The 22,029-nt window shown below is 37.4% G+C and overlaps 1 long non-coding RNA gene across 1 annotated transcript in view; it reads left to right on the top strand.

Annotated features, from left to right (window-relative positions):
* LOC127559644 (uncharacterized) overlaps positions 1-22,029 on the top strand; it is a 128,374-nt gene that overhangs the window by 62,131 nt on the left and 44,214 nt on the right. Inside the window, exon 2 of the long non-coding RNA XR_007953175.1 lies at positions 19,459-19,550. This is a non-coding gene — a long non-coding RNA (uncharacterized LOC127559644). The remainder of the gene's footprint in view (positions 1-19,458; positions 19,551-22,029) is intronic.

Below are 22,029 nucleotides of genomic sequence, written 5' to 3' on the forward strand. Positions count from 1 at the left end.
TTGAGGTTCAATGGCTTGCCTAGGATCATGCTGCTATGATGTGTTTGAGGTGGGATTTGAAATCAGCTTCTCTTAACTCTAGTAATCTACCAATTACTAGACAATTTACCATCTATTGAGTTTAAAAAAGATAAAATGGAGTCCTAAGAATTTAATTAGCTGCCAAAAGATGATTGGGGAAATCACTGAGTCAGAAAATTCTGTCTCAAAGAGTGGCTATGATAATTTCAAAATTTAGGGTTAAGGAAGTTGTTCTTGGCTCCAATGAGACAGGATACAACATGAAACTGGGTTTTTGTTTTGTTTTGGTTTTTGGTTTTTGGTACATGAATTGGTCCCCAAAGGTGTTTGTGGGATTGTAGAGGTGAGAAAGCAGTTGGATCTATAGATCCTTTGTTTGTCTATGGTACGAATGTTGCCAGTGTGTGATTAATTCATACAACAATGCCTGTAGAATGTAAGATGATCAATTCTGATGGACATGACTTTTTTCATCAGCAAGGTGATTCAGGCCAGTTCCAATCGTCTAGTGATGAAGAGAGCCATCTGCATCCAGAGAGAGAACTATGGGGACTGAGTGTGGATCCCAACGTAGTATTTTCACTTTTTTTGTTCTTCTTTCTTATTTTTTCCTTTTTGATCTGATTTTTCTTGTGCAGCATGATAATTGTAGAAATATATAGAGAAGAATTGCATGTTTAACATATATTGAATTACTTGCCATCTATGAGAGAGGGTGGGGGGTTAGGGAGAGAGAAAAAAATTAGAACACAAGATTTTACAAGGGTGAATGTTGAAAACTATCTATGTATATGTTTTGAAGAAATAAAAATCTTTAAAAATAAAAAACCCAATTCTTGTATTAGCTAGGCATTCCAGTTATAAATTTTCCGATCTCAGGCTCTGATTTTCCTTGGATTTATTTCTCCTTAAGGTTTGCAGCACTGCAAGGCTGATTGCCTGGTTTCCCTTTTTTTTTGAAACTATCCCCTTTATGGAGTATCTCTTGATCTGAGTATTATACTGCATATTTCTAGCATCTCCTGGAGTCTTTAAACTGAAATGGAGCTGAAAGATTATCTACTCTAGTCCAATCTACTTTACTAGTAAGAAAAGGAAGAAAAGTAATTTATTCAAGATCATATAATTGGTTAGTGGTAGTGCCAGGACTGGCAGTCCTAACTCTTTAGAAATAGTATAAAGAATTTTTAAGCTTTTTAATAACTTTGAAATCATCTTCCTGAGAGAACACAAAAAAATGAGCTGGGTAGAAAGGAAGCAGGCATTTATTAAGTGCCTACTATGTGCCAGGCACTGTGCTAAGTGTTGCTGTTCCATTGTTTTTCAATCATGTCCTACTTTTCATGACCCATTTGGAATTTCTTGGCAAAGATACTTATTTTACAGATGAGGAAACTGAGGCAAATAGGGTTAAGTGACTTGTCCAGGGTCACACAGCTAGTATGTATGTGTTTGAGGCCAGATTTCAATTCAGGAAGACTCATCTTTTTTCACTTTTCAGGCCTGTTATTTTTTAATTGAAGTTTTTTAAATTTTCAAAACATATACAAAAATGATTTTTTCAATATTGACCCTTGAAAAACCTTGTGGTCCAATTTCCCCCCTTCTCCCCACTCTCTCCCCTAGATGGCATGCAATCCAACATGACTGTAATAATGTAATTATTGTAATGTAATAAAGTAATAATAACAAACATGATAAAAATATGGTAAATCCAAAATAGGCATACATATTTATGCAGTTATCTCACTGCTCAAGAAAAATCAGATCAAAAAATTAAAAAATAGAAGGAAGATAAAATTCAAGCAAACAACAACAAAAAGAGTGAAAATGCTATGTTGTAATCTACCCTCAGTTCCCACAGTCCTCTCGCTAAGTGTAGATGGCTTTCTCCATCACAAGATCATTGGAATAGGCTTGAATCATCTCATTATTGAGAAGAGCCATGTCCATCAAAATTAATCATTGTATAGTCTTCTTGTTGCTGTGTACAATGATCTCCTAGTTCTGCTCACTTTATTTAGCATCAGTTCATGTAAGTCTCTCCAGGCCAGGTCTAGTTCTTTATCCACTGTTCCATCTAGCTGTCCAGTATTTACCAACATTATCTCATTTGAAGAAGATTGGAAAACCCCCAGTGAGGGCATGAACAGTCAGAAATAACTGAAAAACAACAACAACAACAACTGAACAACTGAAAACATTTCTTGCCTTGGAAATATTGGTAAGCGGACTGCTTGCTGTCTAGGTGGGGAAGAGAGGGAGAAAAATTTGGAGCACAAGGTTTTGCAAAGGTGAATGTTGAAAACTAATTTTACATGTATTTGGAAAAATAAAAGACTATTAATTTTTTTTAAAAAAAATTGTATCCCCAACATTTAGCACAGTGCCTGGCACACAGTAAGTGCTTAATAAATTTTATTAGATTGGATTGGGGAAAAAAAAAAGAAATACCAATCAATATGTTAGACATAATGGGTCTGGATATAAGGAGTCCTAAGAGGTTGCTTTGATACTAGCTGGCATAACTGACATGGTAAGGACAGAAGAAAGCAAATATTTTTTTTTCATTCATTCATTTACTTATTTATTTCTTTTTTGCTGAGGCAACAGGGGTTAAGTGGATTGCCCAGGGTCATACAGCTAGGAAGTGTTAAGTGTCTGAGACCAGATTTGAACACTGACTTCAGAGCTAGTGCTCTATCCACCACCTAGCTGCCTGAGGCAAATATTTATTAAGCACCTACTATGTTCCTGGTGCTTTGCTTTACAAATTTTTTCTCACTTAATACTCACAAAAACCTTATTACATAGGTGCTATTAAAGAACAAGAGTTCCTCATGTAGAAAAATCATAAGAATTGATCCAAAATATAGTAAAGACTACCTCTCTCTCTCTCTCTCTCATTTCATGGTATGGGGACATGAACCAGAAAAAAAGATAGATATCTCCCTTCTCTTTTTAAAAATATTTTGGAAAGCAACCCCAACTAATTTAAATAATTTGATCTTGCTGCCTCAGGGGAATGGAAGGACATTGGGGAATAGAATGGGATTTTTCCCCACCCCAGGTTAAAGCAAGAAATGATAACTGGAATAATTTACATAGCACAAAACTGCCAGGATAGAGAGGAGGCAAATGGTAATGAGTAACCACGAGTGCACAAATAGAGTATGTTGTAAAGTTTGACTGTCAAGGTGCAAAGAGAAAAGCCAACTCTTGTGTGTGCTAGAGTTGCAGGAACTATCTCAGAAATAATAACAACAAACAACAACAAAAACAACAGAATTTGAGCTATAAACATCCAAGAACATTTTTGCCATAGGGATCAATGGTAGAGATTTGGTGTTCGGGGAACCTAATAAGCTATCTCTTGGAGATTGGGGGCAATCAATTGTTTTCTGGGAGCTGAGGAGAAGTTCAGGAATGGATGAGGAACTTGAAAAAAATTTTTTTAGCAAAAACAGTCACAGAAGACAGTAGGATAGAATAGCTACCACTCTCTCTGAGCTGAAGTGATCTTCAAGAATCAATCAATCAACAATCAGCTCTCAAAGAGCTTACACAGTCTAAGAGAAAGAACATACAAAAACTATGTACAAATAACATACAGGATAAATTGTGGATTGTCTCAGAGAAAATGCATTAATATTAAACAGCACTGGAAAAGGCTTCTTGGAGACAAAAGGAGTTTAAGTGAAATTTGAAGGAAGCCAGGGAAGCTAGGAGCAGAATTAGAATGGAAAGAGATTCAAGCTTGGGGGAATAGCCACTGAAAATTCTTGGAGTCCAGAGATGGGGTATCTTGTTCAGGTAACATCAAGGAAATAGGTATCACTGGGCTGCATCCAATTATCCCAACTCTGAACTTTATCCTTTCCATTAAATCTATTAATTTAAAATAAAACTATTAATGTTTTGACCCTTTTGAGCCTGTTTGCTTGTAAGGAGAAGTGATGAATGCTTTTGCAAGATGGCAGTAATAGATAAAGCTTCCCAGATCATCTGTGTGAGGGCAAAGAACTAGGGAAGTGAGAAGTCCCTAAAGTATGACTGGATTTTTTAGTGACAGGAGGTTAGTCCCTGACATGAAGGCTATACTTAGTTTTCGAATGAATAAGGTAGGTGGTACAATGGATAGAACTCTGGGCCTGGCATCAAGAATACCTGAGTTTAAATCCAGCCTTGGATACTTACTATTTAACCCTGGGGAAATCAATTAGGCCATTATTTGCCTCAGTTTTTTCTACTGTAAAATGGGTCAATAGTAGCACCTATTTTGCAGGGTTGTTGTGAGAATCAAATAATATTTCTAAAAATATTTTGTAATCCTTAAAGGATATATGAACGCTAACTATTATTGTTTTATAATTATTTTACTTAAAATCATATATGTTCTTGTCTTTTCCCATTTGAATGGAAATTCTTTGAGAAAATTTCCCACATAGTGGGTGCTTTCCCCCCCCCCTCTTCCCTATCTTCTACTTTGCAATTTTCAGAGCACTTCAATATTAATTTGCCATTTGGTTTTCATGACATTTCTGTAACCTTTCACAGTTAGTGAGTAGCAGAACTGGAATACACATATATCTTGGCTGGTTCTAAATCTAGTGAGTCTTCTACTAAAGTATAATATTGAAACTTACTTATATAGAATTTTAAGATTTTGAACAATTTTACATATGATATTTCATTCGTTCCTTACAACAATCTTTTGAGGTAGATGCTTTCACTATCTCCATTTTACAGCTGAGGGAAGTGAGGCAAACAAAAGTTAAATATCTGAGGTTGGATTTGAACTCTTGAGTAGGGATCAGCCTATTGATTGTGCCATTTGGTTAATACATGTTGACTTTCTTCTGGGACAAGAGAAATCAGTCATAGGAAAATAAGGGGGCTGCAGGTGTAGCCAGCAAGAAGAGGGAAATTCTGGGAAAATGTTGCCATTTCCCCATTTTATCCAGAATCTGTCACTGGTGTTTGTAGGCCAAGAAGCCCAGCCAAATTTCTTGTCTTGTTTCTAGAACCAGAGTAGACATCCTCAACTGACCCCAAAGGCTTTTATTTCCCAGCATCAGCCTGTACTTTGGCCTGACAGAAGCCCGCTGGCTTGTCTTCCAAACATCCAATGAGTCCCCAGTCCCTGGTTGTAGACTCTGCATTTCTCATCACTGGCATCCTTCTCCTTCTGGGATCAGACAAAGTCTTCATCCATCTTATTGTTTAAATTACCTTCTTTCCTGAGGCTGATTCCTTTGAATTTCACTGAAACTCCTGTTTTGTTACTGGATTTAATTCCCTCTTCTTGGAGAAGCCTTCACAGAGCCAAACTGTTTGGGCATGATTGAATTCTGCCCTGTTTGCCTCTGTCTCTGGCAGGGTGATCTCATCCAGAGACCTGGGAATCAGCTGACTGGGTTCTTTTCTATATCCCCCCTCCCACATCCCCCTTACTGTGTGGTCTCCAGCAGGTCACTTCACCTATGCATATCTCTCTCTGTAAAACCCAGATAATAATACTAGCCCAGTAATGGTGTCCTTTCCTTGCCTCCTTTCCTTCTTTCTTTTCTTTTCTTTTTTATTAAGCCTTTTGAGCTCCTTGGATAGAAGGCCCCAGAGAAATGCCAAATACTGCATTGTTATTGCAGGACCTGCCTACATGTGATTAGGTAATGCGAGATTAAAGTTCATTATGCTTTGTCTGGAATAAATGTGATCGCTGCCAGCAAGCCCTGGAAACTCTCGGTTACATCTAAACCCGGGTGTTAAGGTTATATTAGCTTACACTGTAATAAAGCACAGCAGAAAGGGCAGGAGTGCTGACTAACCCAGTCCTCAATTAACACTATCATTTTATTTCTTCTCCTGAGCATAAGTGATAAGTAAGAGATGACCCAGTTGCAGGTGGCACTTCAGCTGACTCCCCAGGTTGCTTGAGGAGGGGGGAGTGAAGAGGAGGAGGAGGAAAGGAGGAGGAGAAAGTTGGAAGGCAGAAAGACACACTCTCTCTCTCTGTGTCTCTCTCTTTGTCTCTCTCTCTCTCTCTCTCTCTCTCTGTCTGTCTCTCTCTCTCTCTCTGTCTCTCTCTCTCTCTCTCTCTCTCTCTCTCTCTCTCTCTCTGTCTGTCTCTCTCTGTCTCTCTGTCTCTCTCTCTCTCTCTCTCTTTCGGTGTGTGTGTGTGTGTGTGTGTGTGGTATAACCTCAATCCAAGGATAATTACTTTTAGAGAGACTTCCCAGAAAGACTTTACCTGTTCCTGCTCAAATATGTTGAATTCTGCTATCTGCATCTGAAATTCAGGAAAGAGAAAAGAAGAAAGACTACTTTTCACCATACTGTAGAGCTTTAGTGAGAAACCAAAAGACAAGGAATCTGCAGACTTGGAACCTTAGCTTAGCTTTATTACTTACTAGTAATTGATTAATCTCACTATTCCTCAGAGAAGTCATTTGTTGCGGTGGTATATTTATAGTGATTCTATCTCCCAAAGTTGATGCATGAATCAAAAAGAAGGATCCCAATCATACTGATTTCCTGGTCATCTTCTTTTGGAATTAGAACCTTAGTCTTAGAGCTGGAAGAGACTTCAGGGACCATCCAGTCCATTTAGTCTTAAACTGCTCTCCTTTTGAAGTTAGAACCCTAGACTTAGAGCTAGAAGAGACTTCAGGGGCCATCCAGTCCATTTAGTCTTATACTGCTCTCCTGGTCATCATATTTTGGAATTAGAATCCTAGAATTAGAGCTGGAAGAGATCTCAGGGACCTTCCAGTCCATTTAGTCTTATTTTACAGATGAATAAACTGAGGCCCAAGGAGATTAAGTATTTTGCCCAAATACTGGCTGCAAAAATTCTTTGTCAACAAATCAATTATTCTATAGCAATAAGGAATTATTCCAGATGAAATGGTAGTCTTGAGTTTGGGATTTCTCACTGTATATCAGATAAAATATGTAAAAGCTCTCTTTAGAAATTTTAAAGTGCCTTAGAAATATGTGTTAGTTTATTTTTATTTTTGTTTTTTGGTGAGACAATTGGGATTAAGTGACTTGCCCAGGATCACACAGCTAGTAAGTGTCATGTCTGAGGCTGGATTTGAATTCAGGTGCTTCTGACTCCAGAGTTGATATTCTATCCACTGCACCATCTAGATGCCCTTAGAAATATGTTATTACTGTTATTACTCATCAGATATTTTATCAATAAACAAGCAATTATTAAGTATCTACAATGTGCTAGCCAGATTCTAGGAATACAAAGATAAAAATGATTCATAGCCTTCCAGGAGTTTATGTTCCTTGAGGGAGATATGTAAGTGTATACAAAATAAATATGATTATTTTGGGAGGACATCACTGGCAGCTAGTAGAAAATAAAAGTCTTGGTAGAAAAGGCACGTGGGTGTAATTTTGAAGGAAATTAGGAACACCAAGACACTGAAGTCAGGAGACAATGTATTCTAAGCAGAAGAAGATAGTTTTGTGCAAAGTCTTGGAGATACAAGATGGAAACAAATCTTTGGCCTTATCCTAGGTCTATTGGGATGTACCTCACCAAGTCTGGGAACAGTGTGCCTGGTTTGATGCATCTTGATAAAGAAACCAGGGTCTGAAAATTTTAAATATTGTCATCAAGGCATCAGAGACAGAGCAGTCAGCTGTGTTCTCCAGACTGGGAGGGCTACCCTTCCCCAAGTGTAAAAATGAGATAAAGACTCTGCAAATACTTGGATTAAATAGATACATAATGTTTCTGAGTGGAGGGGCCAAGAGTCACGTGGCCCAGACATTGTTTAAGCATTTCCCTTGGTAAGAGTAGAAGGTGACTTTGAACAGTATGGATCGCGTGTGAATAATAACTGCTGGATGCTGGCAAAGTTACCTCAATGAGAAGCAAATTATCCACATCACTTTCCATCTGGAAGAGACTTTGGAGGTCATTTAGAGGGGAGATGACTTAACTGATGTCACACAGTCAGTGACAGGGACTGGTTGAACCCAGGTTTTGTAACTCCAGCCCATATTTCTACCATCAGTGCCCCTCTTATAAGGAATTCACATAGGGAAGGCAGGGAAGTGAGAGGTTTTAGTCAGGGGCTGAGTTCCTTTTGGCAGAGTGTTCTGTATTGAATTCTCAGTGGATGGGTCTTAAAGGAAGCACACAAAAATGGCACTGCCTATGAAACTGCTGATAGCATATAATCTCTAATACATGATGTATGGGATTCCTGACTGAGCAGGCCATTTACCCATGTCTAACTACTGTTAATTATGTAAAGATATTTAGTTTTCCTTGTCATTTGGGATGAATGAGATCTGGGGTCTTTCCACATTGTAGACAATTAATAAATTGTAGTGGAACATACTCTTTTCCAGTCAAACTGGCCCATATCTTTACACAATGAGATCCCATGTCTGAAATACTGGAATGACCTCTTTACAGGTCTTCCCTATTACAATCCTTAGCTTCCTTCAAAGTACATCTATGGTATTCCTTCTACAAAAGGTCTGCCAGTTATTGGCACCCTCTCCCACTTGGACATACTTGGTATATACATTGTAATGACTTACTTATCCCCTCTACTAGAAAGTAAAATCCATGAGGGCAAATACTGTTTTGATGTTTTATTTGTAACAAAGTGCCAGATGCAAAGAAAGTGCTTTATAACTGGTTGTTGAATTAAATAGAGTGAATAAATGAATGAAGGAATGATGAGAGTCATCATCCAAATTGGTGGCTATCTTATTGAGCCTATTATTTCAGGCAAAGCCCGGTTGTGTTTCAATTCACTACCTATTCTGCTAATGCCTTCTCAATAGTCTTGTCTCCAATTTAGACTCCAAGACCCTACTCTCTTTCTGCCCCCACCCAGTTCTGGAATCAACATCATTTTTCTTGGAAAGTGCATATCAATCTTAAATTCCCATATATTATCCTTGTAAAGCTCTTCTTCCAGAATACCATTCTTTAATGTGGGTCTCCCCCATTAAAATATAATATCCTTGAGAGTAAGGACTATCTTTGCTTTTATTTAGATTCCCCAGTGCTAGCATAGTGTGTGGCACTTAGTATTTTCCCATCCATTTATCCATTCATTGAACATCAGTAAACTAGGGATTTCTGGGAGTTCTTAGAAAATGTGTTAACAATGGGGTACCTGGCTAAATTTTTTCAAAAATTTATTTTTATTAGTACTCTTTTTATTTTAAACACTACTGCCTCTACCCCTTCCAATAGAATCCTCCCTTGTAACAAATAAACAGAGTTAAGCAAAAGCAAATCAATACGAGGCCATGCCTCATTCCACACCTATAATTCACCACCTTCCTGTCCAGAGGCAGGAGACATGCTTCATCATTAGCCCTCTGAGGTCATAATTGGTTTCTGCATTGATCAGCTTTCCAAAGTCTTTCAGTGTTGTTTTTCCTTTACATTACCATGATTATTAGCTACAAACTTAATTTGTATCTAGTCTGCCATCACTATGCCTTACCCAACAACAGGGGTTCATTCTGTGGTTGAAAAGTAATATGGCAAGAAGTTTCCATAGCTTCCAGACATTAGGAAAACCACTAGCTTAATTCATTAGCTATGGTGACTTTTCATCCAAAAGACCAGAATCATTTGTGCAGTTTGGTTGGTGAAGACTTTCTTTTAAGTGCACCAGATGCTTCATAATCTGCATTTCCAATGTGGAGGGCAGATGTACGGCTCTCTTGGAACACACCCTTGTTGATGGACAATTTAAGAATCCAAAAGCTATACCAGAAAGAGTCATCTTACCTGTTGTTGGTGTTTTTTGACAGGCCCAAGTACCCATCTGAGAACTGAGAGTCCTGGAGGTAGGGAAAAAGATTACTTATTTTCTTGAAGTCTTTCCCCATAGAACAAATCAGTCAGTAGCAAATTCCCTAATACAGCCTGGCACATAGACTTAAAAATTCTTCCAAGCTGCCAAAAATTACCAACCCATTAAATCTTCACTACACAGCCCAGTGTTGGACAGTAGCAAGCATCAATAATCTGAAGTAATACAGCACTAATGCAGTGGATCATATTTTCTATTGATATTGAAACTTCAATTGGCCATGACCCAATTCCTTTTAGGCCTTGGCATTTTTCTTTCAAGCTCTGAGTCTGGGGGGCCAAGGATAAGTCACAGATAAGTCATAGTCACATGCTGTTCTAATGCATACTAAGCAAATTCTGCAGCCCTTAGATTCACAGAACAAATTTTTGCAGCCCTCAAAATTATTCTAATTACTACTGCAGACTGTGATGAGGAGATAGAAGTTGAAGTAATTGCTACTAAGTGCCAAGCCAGAGCTATAGAGCTAGTGTCTGGTGTCTTTTCTTCCATTTTGCCCATATCAATGCATTTTCTGAGAAAGTCTTTTGAGTTTTTCCTTCTCCATTCTCACTCTAACTGTTCAATTGTTCAGTCATGTCTGACCCTTCCTTGGGGTTTTCTTGGCAAATATACCACACTGAAATGGCTTGCCATTTCTTTTTCCAATAGGTTAAGGCAAACATAGGTTAAGCCACTAAAGTCTCACAGTTGGTAAATGTCTGAGACTGGATTTTGAACTAGGTTTCCTGACTTCTGGCTTAGCCACTGAACCATCTAACTGCTTTCATCATCTCTCCTTTGGACAATTGTTATGGCTTCTTATATAGTCTCTTTTTCTCTCTTCCTATCAATTCTGCACAATACCACTACCAGATAATCTTTCCATTGTACAGCTTTGATCACGTCAGCTTCTTACTTTAAAATGAAAAAAGGAAGGAAAGGAAGAAAGTTAAGGAGTAAAGAAGGAAGGAAGAAGGGAGAGAACAAAAAAAAAAAAGAAAGGAGAAAGGAAGGAAAAAAGAAAGAGAGAAAGAAAGATAGAAAAAGAGAGAGAAGAAAGAGGGAAGGAAGGAAGAAAGAGAGAAAGAAAGAAAGAAAAAAAGAAAGAAAAAAGAGAAAGAAGGAAGGAAGGAAGGAAGAAAAAGAAAGAAAGAAGGAAGGAAGAAAAGAAAGAAAGAAGGAAGAAAAGAAAGGAAGGAAGAAAAGAAAGAAAGGAAGAAAGGAAGGAAGAAAAAGACAAGCCTTCAGTGGCTCCCTATTGCCAATCAGATAAAGTCTAAATTCCTTAAGTCTGATATTCAAGATCTTCTAAGGTCTGATTCTAACCTATCTTTTTAGTCTTTCTTCCCATGTCTTACATGCCACTAAACTGGACTATTTGTCATTCTACAAACTTTTTACCTGCTCTTCTGCCTCCTTGACTTTCCTTGCATTATTCCTATGCCTAAAATGCTTTCTTCCCTCATTTCTCCCAGTTGAAATTCTATTTGTCCTTTAAGTTCCAGTTCAACTGCCATCTCATCAATGAAATCTTTGATATTCACATACTCAGATCTCTGTGTCTCTGTCTCTCTCTGTCTGTGTGTCTTTGTCTCTTTTTATCTCTGTTTCTGTCTGTCTCTGTCTCTCTCCTTTCTTCAAACTTTTCATGTAACTTCTCATTCTACTTTTGTTCAGTTGTGTCTGACTCTTTGTGGCCCCATCTGGGGTTTTCTTGGAAAAAAAAAATACCGTAGTGGTTTTCCATTTCCTTCTGTGGCTCATTTTATCAATGAGGAAACTGAGACAAACAGAGTGAAGTGACTTACTCAGGACATCAAGTCTGAGGCCAGATTTAAATTCAGATCTCCCTGTCTCTAGGCCTGAGGTTCTACCCTTCTACCACCTAGATGCCTACTTTACACAATACTTAACTCCTTTACTAGATTTTAAGGTCCTTGAAGGAAGAAATTATGTTTACAACATCTGCTAGCACTATAGATTATACATCTAAGCTGGAAGGGACCTTAAAAGCCATCTAGTCCACCTCCCTATTCATTTTACAGACAAGGAAACTGAGGTCCAGAGTCACATGAATAATAAATATCAGAAGCAGGATCTGAATTTAGATCCTTTTACTCCAGAGACAGTGCCTCCTGATTTTCAGTGTGCATTGGCTGAATTGAAATGAAAGCTACAAAATTTTATATGAAGGACTTACAAATAAATTGCTATTCCCTCTTGCCTCTCCCCCTTCTTCTCTGGGGGTCCCAGTTTATGATTTCTTGTGTACAGAGAATTCCCCAGGGTGGATGCTCCCTAAAGTACATATCTCTGAAGTCTCAGGGATCTACCTGTGGGCACTCCAAGGCCAACTCTCTATCCAGTATGTTCTGCTGCTTCTCACTGTGCATCTTACTCAGGATAAATTAAGAATGCTTATTTTCTCTGTTTCACTACCTATGTTTTTCCTGGAAGGGGAGAGAAGTGGGGTGAAACATCTAGGGGCATGGTACAGCTGAAGTCCAGAAGAATGTCACTGAAGTTGGCAACCCCTTATAATCTTTCTTTGAAGTAAATAACTTCAAACTCTATGCTGCATGTGAATAAGCTGTAGACTTGCCTTATATACCTCTGGGGGGAAAAAAAATATGACGCCCTTTGCCAAGAGCTCCTTTTCTCCTCTACTCATCTCACATCATTGATTTGTCTTCCCCCACTATCTCTGACTTTACCCCTGTCTCAAATGAAGAGGTAGTCCATTGCCTTACAAGAATACCTTCAGTGCTCCAACTTCCTCTACTCACATTCTTTTCTTTTAAAAAAAAGACATTTTTTCCCAATTACTCATAAAAACCATTTTTTAACATTAAAAAAAATTGAGTACAAATTCTCTCCCTTCTATCCCTTTCCCCTTATTGAGAAGGCAAGCAATTTGATATATCTTGTACATTTGTAGTCATGTAAAACATTTTTATATTAATTATGTTTGTGAAAGAAAACAAAGAACATCAAAAAACAAGAAAAATAAAGGTTTTTTTTTTTTTAGAATGTGCTTCAATTTGTATTCAGAGTCCATCAGTTAGTTATTTCTCAGTAGGTGGATAGTATTTTTCATCATAAGTCTTTCAGAATTGTCTTGGCTTATTGTATCATTTTCTTGAATCATTGTTGAGACTAGCCAAGTTATTCATAGTTGATCATTGTATAATATTGCTGTTATTATGCACACTGTTCTTTTGGTTCTTCTCACTTCATTTTGCATCAGTTTATGTTGAAAGCACCCCCTTAAAATCATCATTTCTTATAGCACAATAGTATTCTATCACAATCATATACCCTGTCTTTTTCAGCTATTCCCCAAATGGTGTACATCCCCTCAACTTCCAATACTTTGCTGCCACAAAAAGAGCTGCCATAAATATTTTTGTACATGTAGGTCTTTTTTTTTCTTTTTATGATTTCTTTGGGATACAGAAATAGTAGAATAATACTGAGTTCAAAGTAAACTTTTGGGCACAGTTCCAAATTGTTCCCCAGAAGGGTTGAATTCCATCAAAAGTATTTTAATGTCCCCAATTTTTCCATACTCTCTCCAACATTTGTCATTTTACTTTTCTATTATATTAGCCAATCTTATAGGTGTAGATGGTACTTCAGAATTTTTAAAATTTAAATTTCTCTAATAAATGATGATTTGAAGCATTTTAAATATGATTACAGTTATCTATAGCTTTGATTTCCAATATACTACATGTTTGTATCCTTTGACTATTTATAAATTGAATAATGCCTTGTATTCTTATATATTTGACTCAGTATTCCATATATTTGAGAAATGAGATCTTTATTAAACAAACTCATTGTTTAATTTTTTTCACAGTTCCAATTGCATTTTCTTCCATCTTATTTTCCCCTTGTTTATTCTTTTCTCTCTTTCCTTTCACCCTGTTTCTCTTCAAAACTGTTTTGCTTTTTGACCACCACCTCCCCCAATCTACCCTCACTTCTATCAGCACCCCCCTTCTCTTATCCACTTCCTCTCCTACTTCCCTATAGGGTAAGATAGATTTCTATATCCAACTGAGTGCAAATGTTATTCTCTCTTTGAGTCAATATTGATGAAAGTAAGGTTTTGTATGGTTCAAGCATAGTCTGTCTCCCCTCCCCCATTTTCTTCTCTATTACTTCCTTAAAATATGCTCTTGCTTGGAATATATTAATGAATTCCAGGGGCTGTCAGTTATCCTAGCCTAGGAGGAGGCAGCATTGAGAAAGATTTTCAGAACTGAAACTCCAAAATCTGAAGGCTTTGCAGGCCATATAGTAACAAAAGGTTTATCGATCTGGTGGCCCAGTTCAGGGATCACATGGAAGCAAGGGGAGGACCTGTAATTTTGACAGAAAAATTCAAGATCTTACAAGAGGGAAAAGAGAAAGTCCAGAGCTGATATGATTAAGTGCTAGTTGGAGGTCCTTGCAAGAGAACACAAGACACAGATTTTGTTTCATCTAAGATAAATCTAATCACCAACTATAATAAAGTAAGTGGTGATATTCCCACAGTGCTGAGGGGCTATCATATGAGTTTGTCATGTGGGAGGAATTTCAGAGAAAACCTGGAAAAAGACTTAATCTGCTGCCACTACTAATAGCCAGATTGAGCATGTGACAATCAGAGCTCTATGAAAGGTTGCAAAAGTTTTATTCAAGGTCACTTAACCTTTCTGGACCTGATTGGCAAAAATGAAAGGGGTGGACCAGATGTCCTCTGACTTTTGCTCTACATGAGCTGGTAAGTCCCAAATTATGTAAGGAGACCCCATGAAAGTCATGGAATCTGCTGTAATCTGCTACTTTCCTTATCAATCAATCAACCAGTCTATAAGCATTTGTTTTAGCACTTAATATTGTACCAGATGCCACACCCTTGGTGCTAAGGAGAGGTAAATTTTGTGACAAATCTGCTTCCATCTTTAGGTTCCATGATCATTTTAGTAACCCAGATCACACCTCATGAAGGTGCCATCTGACTGAGTTTCCAGAGTTGTCTTCTGCATCCCAAACACTTTTCTATTTTCTGAAAAAAAAATTAATAATAATTAGTTTTAAAATTCCGAAACAGATGTTATTAAATAGGAGACTTTGGTTTGAGACAAATTTCTGGAAATTTTTTTCAAAAAATTTCCCTCAGGCCAATAGTCAACTGGAAGGGATCAAACAAGAATGAATACAATTCTTATATTGCTAGGCTACATACCTGCAGCAGGTATTTGCTTATGGCTGAATTCACCAAAAACAAAATGATGCAACTAGTACTTAGGCAATCCATGCTCTAGGTTGAATATAATTCTACTCTGTCTATCTAGTGGCTCCATGGACTCTAGGATAAAGAACAAACTCCTCTGTTTATCATTAAAGTACTTCACAACCTGGCTCCCACTCATCTTTTTAGACTGATTCCATCTTACTCTCAATCTCACATTCTACATTCCTTCCGAACAATCTTCTTTAATGTTCCCCATACATGACATTCCATTTCTGCTAGTGCCTTTGTCTAGAATGTCTCCTGTGCCTAGAATGCTCCCTATCTATCTGTCTCTGTCTCTTTTTGTTTCTCTCTTCTCTGTCTGTTTTCTCTCTGTCTCTGTCTTTCTGTCTCTATCTCTTTGTCTCTGAATCTCTCTGTCTCTATCTCTATCTTTTTCTCACCCTCTGTTTCTCTTTGTCTTTCTTGCATTTCTGTCTGTCTCTCTGTCTCTGTCTCTATCTCTCCCTCCCTCCCTCTCTCTCCCTTCCTCCCTCTTTCCTTTCCTCCCTCCTCTCCTTCTGTCTCTGTCTGTCTCTGTCTCTGTCTCTCTGTCTCTCTCTGTGTCTCTGTCTCTGTCTCTCTCTCTCTCTCTCTCTCTCTGTCTCTCTCTGTGTGTCTCTGTCTCTGTCTCTGTCTCTGTCTCTGTCTCCCTCCTATTCCTAGAATCTCTAGCTTCCTTCAAAGGTCAACTTAAGTACCATCTTCTTTATGAGGTCTATTCTGTTCCCCACAGTTGCTAGTGTCTTTCTTCACAATTACTTCATATTAACTTTGCATATATTTTGAACTTACTTATCTGTGAACCTGGTGTATCTCGGCTCGGCTGCCCACAAACTCTGTCATGGACTCCCAGCACTGGACCTCTGACAACTGGCTCTTCTAATCTTTTAAAGAAATTCCAAGGTTTCAGTCTCATCGCTTCTATCTCTGATACTCTTTTCACAAAAGAACAAAAAAAAATCAAACACAACAGGGATAGAAGCAATAATAAGGCCACATTTTAATAGTTTCATGTTGTCCCAAGTGGAAAAAGAAGGCTGATGATGCTAATTCCTTCTCATCATCTAATCTTATGACAATCCTTGTCTCTTTTCTTGAATACAGCCAAATGAAAGAGACAGAGACAGAGGGACAGAGAGACAGCGGGACAGAGGGAGAGAGAAAGACAGAGACAGAGACTGACACAGAGTCAGAGACAAAGAGACAGATACAGAGTGAGTCACTTTGACTAGTTAGTGTCTTTTGAATTCATACCTGCTTCTGGTTCAGCAATCTATCAAAAGTTCATTTCTGTAACACATGATTAGTGGACTTGAAATAAATAGTCCTAGAACTTTGGGGGTGTTTTGAAGTGGTGAGGCAAGCTCCAGGCACCCCCCTCCCCATTTATATGTGGTAGTTTAGGAAGTAGGGTATTAACCGTTGGGAGGAATCAGGAAACACTTCATGCAGAAAATAGTCCTTGAGATGTAGGACCTTCATTTTTCATCATCAAGCACTTCCAGAAACAGGTTCACCAAATTCACCTGCTCCCGTGACTCATAGGCCAGACTCCATTGTATTTATCTGTATATTGTATATGCTTGTATATACCTTTGTGGTTTCTCTGATTAGAATGGAAAGTCCTTGTGAATAGAGATTCTTTGTATCAGTATCCACAGCACTTAACTCAGTATCTGACACATAGTAGGCATTTAATAAGGGTTTGTCAGTGGGTTGGTTATTTGCTTGATGTGGCTCTGGCTGCTGTACTTTATGTAGTTTGTTCCTGTGCTGCATCTTGCATTATTCACAGCTGGGAGCTCTACCACTGGGAAGCCAGGACACAGAGTACATATTATAGAAGAGGCAGCTGACCAGTGAAATTACTCCGAGAGCCCTACATCTGCCCTTCTATAACTGAACTCAATACCTGGAATACTGTCCTGGGGTGAAATTTTTCATAAGCATTTCTGAAAAGTGACCTCAGCTTCTATCCAAAGCAGACTTAGTGCTTGATGAGGTGGCAAGCTCTGAGGGGACATATTGGGTGAAAAAGAAAGACTCTGAATACGATCTGTTTTCACCTCTGCTGAGGTTCGCTTTTGCATGGTGTGATCTTCTGTTGAAGGAAAGATCTGGCAAAATGTAGCTTCAGACAGTAAGAAAGATACTTGATAGGGTTATGCAGAATTACCTGACTTAATGCCAGGAGCCCTCATTGGGTATAGATCAGTCCTGGGCAGGGCTTATCTGAACTGGCAGGGGAGGTTGGTGGGACAGGTGGCAAATTGCAGGGCAGGCTAGGTGGAGCTGCATTTGTAACTTTGCTACATAATGGCTGATTTGGGAGTTGTTTTGAAGGGAATTATGTTCTATATTGCTTTAAGAGCAGATGATACAGGTTAGCTATTGGCAGAAAGTTGACATGAGAATAGATGACTTTAAGAATGCAGACAAGTTCCCTGCAACAATGATGATGATAATGGTCATTTATATAGTGTTGGCATATATTATCCCATTTACTCTCATAACAACTCTATGAAGAAGGCAGTACACATGTAATTAATTTTATTTTAGAGATGAAGAAACTGAATTTCAGAGAGGTGAAATATGTTCTTGACCTGTGATCCATAAATATAGCAAATTCTATGCAAAGAGAATAGCAATAGTAACAATATAATAGTAATAATACAATTGCATAACAGTCAGCATTTATATAGTGCTTTAAGGTTTTAAAAACGTTTTACATATATTCTCTCATTTGTCCCCCTCATTTCCAGATCCCTCTAAATTCTAGGGACAACCTTCTGAGGATTATCTCCAATTTGTCCTATACAATTCTTGATTGTACATAATTGTTTACCTGTGGTCTCCCCTATTAGATTGTGAATTCCTTGAGATCAGGAACTCTCTTTTGCTTTATTTGAGTCCCCAGTGCTTAGTACAGGATCTGGATTATCATTGGTGCTTTATAAATCTGTACTCAGATATTTACTAGCTGTGTAACCCTGGGCAAGTCACTTCACCCTGTTTGCCTTAGTTTCCTCATCTATAAAATGAGTTGAAAAAGGAGATAATAGACCACTCTAGTATCTTTGCCAAGTAAACCCTAAAGGCAGTTACAGAGAATTACATGACTAGAAATTTGTTGAACATGAAGAAAATAAATGTTTATTAACTTGTTGACTTAATCCCCACAATAAGTCTTTGAAATATGTCCTGTTATTATGCCCGTTTTACATATTGGAGAACTGAGACTAATGTAGATTAAGTAATTATCCCATAGATATTTAGTCAGTATTCTAAAGCAGAATTTAAAGTTGGATCTTTTTGTTTTTTTGAAAGTTTTTTTTTTGAAGCTATTACCTATTTTGGAATCACTCATCAAAAGATATCACCTTTAGTAACTAACACTTTAGTCAAAAATTGCTCTTCTCCCTTTGTTTTCATTTTGTTATTTTTTTCCTTTTTTAGACTTGGGTCTTTTTGACTACAATCATGGGTTCATAGAGTTAGCATTAGAAGTGAACAGAGAGATCATCAAATCCAAATGCCACTTTTTGCAGATGAGGAAACTGAAGCCCAGAATTAAAGGGATTTGCCCAGAATCATTGATAAAGATGATAAATAAATTCTAAGTATTTGAGGCAAATAAAATTAAAAATTTTAGGCAAAATTCAAACCTAGTTTGTCTTCTCTCCAAGTCCAGTGGTCCTTCCTTTGCCTCAAGAAGCTTCCTGCCATTTTTGATATTCCCTGCTCTGCCTAGTTGACTATGGTTTCTCCATATGTCCTAGGTCTCTAATCACTCAGAACAAAAGCCCCGAATCAGATCTCCTGGCATCTTTATCCCTACTCCTCCTACCCTTAAGTCAATAATTCAAAGTAGGACTAACAAGAGGATGTTAAAGTTATGATATAGTTCACCTAATAAGGAAGTAAAAGAGATTTCTTTTGTTGAAGACAGAGCTAAAGCTAGCAATTTTGTGCTGTGGCAAGTGGGATGATACTAAGAAGGAAAGAAGAATGCAGACCTGAGAAAAAACAAATTATATCCCATCTAGACTTAAGTTTGTGTTTTACTCCTTCCTCTGTTTCAAAGGAAGACTCTAGCCTTTGTTCTTCCTCCTTTCCTATAGGAAATAGTTTAGATATGTTTTTAAATTTGAGAAATAGTATTTCTTAATGTTTCTAGAGAAACTAGAAAAAAGGTTATTAGTTTTAATTAAAAATTAATTTTAAAAAATAAAAAATATTTTTAATTTTTTTTTAAAAATTGATTCTGTTCACCATGTGCTCCCTCTTTTTTTGTAGGGCACCACCCTTCTAGAGACCAAAGAAGGTGGAGGGAGACATGAACAGGCTAAGGATCTTATCTGGAACTACACTGCTTTTAAAGGGAAGAAGTATGGCATACTATTTTAACTATTTTTATTCCTATCTAGATGCTAGTTTTTCTTGCTAACTAAGCCTATAGTTGCAGTCAAATAATATATTCTGTGATTTAGGCTCAAATTTGACAGGAACAATTTTCTTTTATATATATTCAAGCCATTTGTAATCTGAAGACAGAGAATTATCCAAACTGATATAGTCCTGTATGCTTTACAGTGTAATTCTTTCTATCCCAAGAAGACTTCAAGTAACATTTATAAGAATATTGAACAAGAAAAAGATCATAATATATTTAAAATATATTTGGAGATTAATTGTTCTTTAAATGTTTGGTAGAATTCACTTTTGAATCCATCTGGCCCTGGGGATTTTTTTCCTTACAAAGTTCATTAAGGGCTTGTTCAATTTCTTTTTCTAAGATTGGCTTACTTAAGTATTTTATTTCTTCTGGTAATCTGGGTAATTTATATCACCTCAAGCAGGGGATGGAATGGGATCAATTGAGGTATGGAATTTGGAACTTAAAACTTAAAGAAAACCAAGTGTTTAAAAATTGTTTTAACATATATGCAATTAAGGGAAAATAAAATCTTAAAAAAAAAAAAACATTTTAAGTAAACATTCAGAATAGTCTCCACTTAGTTCCTAAAGGCCTGGATTACTTCCTCTTAACAGTTTCTTCCTATGTTCAAAATCTTAATGGTCAATTTCAAAAGAGAAGACACTGTCCCTAGATAGGTCATGATACCAATCATTTCAGGAGGGTAGAGAGGTGTCCATCCCATCTAGACTTAAGTTTGTGTTTTGCTCTTTCTCTATTTCAAAGAAAGACTCTAGCCTTTATTCTTCCTTCGTTCCTATAGGAAATAGTCTAGATATGTTTTTAAATTGGAGAAATAGTATTTCTTAATATTTCTAGAGAAACTAAAAAGGAGATTATTATTTTAAAAATATGGTACTATATTGCTGGAGTACTAGGGTAGAAATTGCCTCATAATTTACACAAAAAAATGATTCTGTTTACCATGAGCTCCCTCTTTTTTCCTTTTCCTCATCCCATATCACATCAGATGCCTACAGTCACTATTTCCTCCTTTACCTGTCTCACATGATGAGATTGCTTTACTCCTTATCAAGGCTAATCCCAGCTCTCAAGAGATCTTATTCTTTCCAGTCTCCTTCAACAGATTTCCCCCTCTCTGATCCTTATTCTCATAATTTAATCTCTCCCTGTCTATTGGCTCATTCCTTACTATCTACAATGCATGCCTTTGTCTCTGTCATCCTGAAAAAAAAACCTCCTTGATTCTCCCATCCCTTCGTTTGCTCCTTGTAGCTAAACTCCTTGAAAAGTGCTTCCACTTTCTCTCCTCTCACTCTCTTTACAATCTGACTTCTGACTTTAACATTTCACCCAAACTGCTCTCTCCAAAGTTACTAATGATTGTCTTAGCCAATGTCTTTTCTTAAGTCTCATACATCACGTCCCATAAATTTAATTACTATCTCTATGCTGATGATTCTCATATCTACCTGTCCTGATCCAACCTTTCTGCTGACCTCTTGAACTAAATGTCCAATAGCCATCTTAAACTCAACATGTTCAAAACAGAGCTTATTCTCTTGTTTCTAAAATCAAACTCCCTCCTACCTTCCCTATTATTATAGAGAGCAACACCATCTTTCTAGTCCCTCAGGTTTACAAAGTAGGAGTTATCCTTGACCTTCACTAACTCTTACCCTGTTCTCCCCCATTTCTCTTATGGTGTCAAGGCCTATTGATTTCACCTTTGCAACAGTTCTCATATATATATGTATCCTTCTCCCCTCTAATATTTCTGCCATTCATCTCTTTCCTGGACTATTAAAATAGGCTTCTGGTATGTCTATCTGCCCCAAGTCTCTTTCCATTCTAATCCATCCATGTTCAGTCATTAAGTGATTTTCCTAAAGTTCATCAGTCCATGTCACCTCCCTACTCAATAAACTCCAGTGGTTGCCCATCACTTCCAGAATTAAATACAAAACCCTCCATTTGGCATTCAAAACCCTTCCTAGTCTAGCCTCTTCTTACCTTTCCTAATTTTTTTATGCCTTAATCCTCATTGTGTCCTACTTGCTCTAGTGATATTGGCCTTCTGGCTGTTGTTCTACAAACAAGGCATTCTATCTTTCAGCTCCAGGCATTTTCTTTGGCTTCTGGAACGTTTTCCCTCATCATCTCCATCTACTAACTTCCTTTAATTCCCAACCAAAATACCATCTTCTACTGTCAACCTTTCCTAATCCCTCTTAATTTTAATGCCTTCCCTCTTTTAATTATTTTTAAATTATCCTGTTTATAGCTTGTATGTGTGTGTGTATGTGTATATATATATATATATATACTTAAAGACAACAAATATATATATACATATACATATATATATATATTTGTTGTCTTTAAATTGTGAATTTCTTGAGGACAGGGGCTGTGTTATCTCTTTTTGT

Source organism: Antechinus flavipes, chromosome 4 (genome assembly GCF_016432865.1).
Source record: "Antechinus flavipes isolate AdamAnt ecotype Samford, QLD, Australia chromosome 4, AdamAnt_v2, whole genome shotgun sequence".
In the NCBI taxonomy this organism is placed as follows: domain Eukaryota; kingdom Metazoa; phylum Chordata; class Mammalia; order Dasyuromorphia; family Dasyuridae; genus Antechinus; species Antechinus flavipes.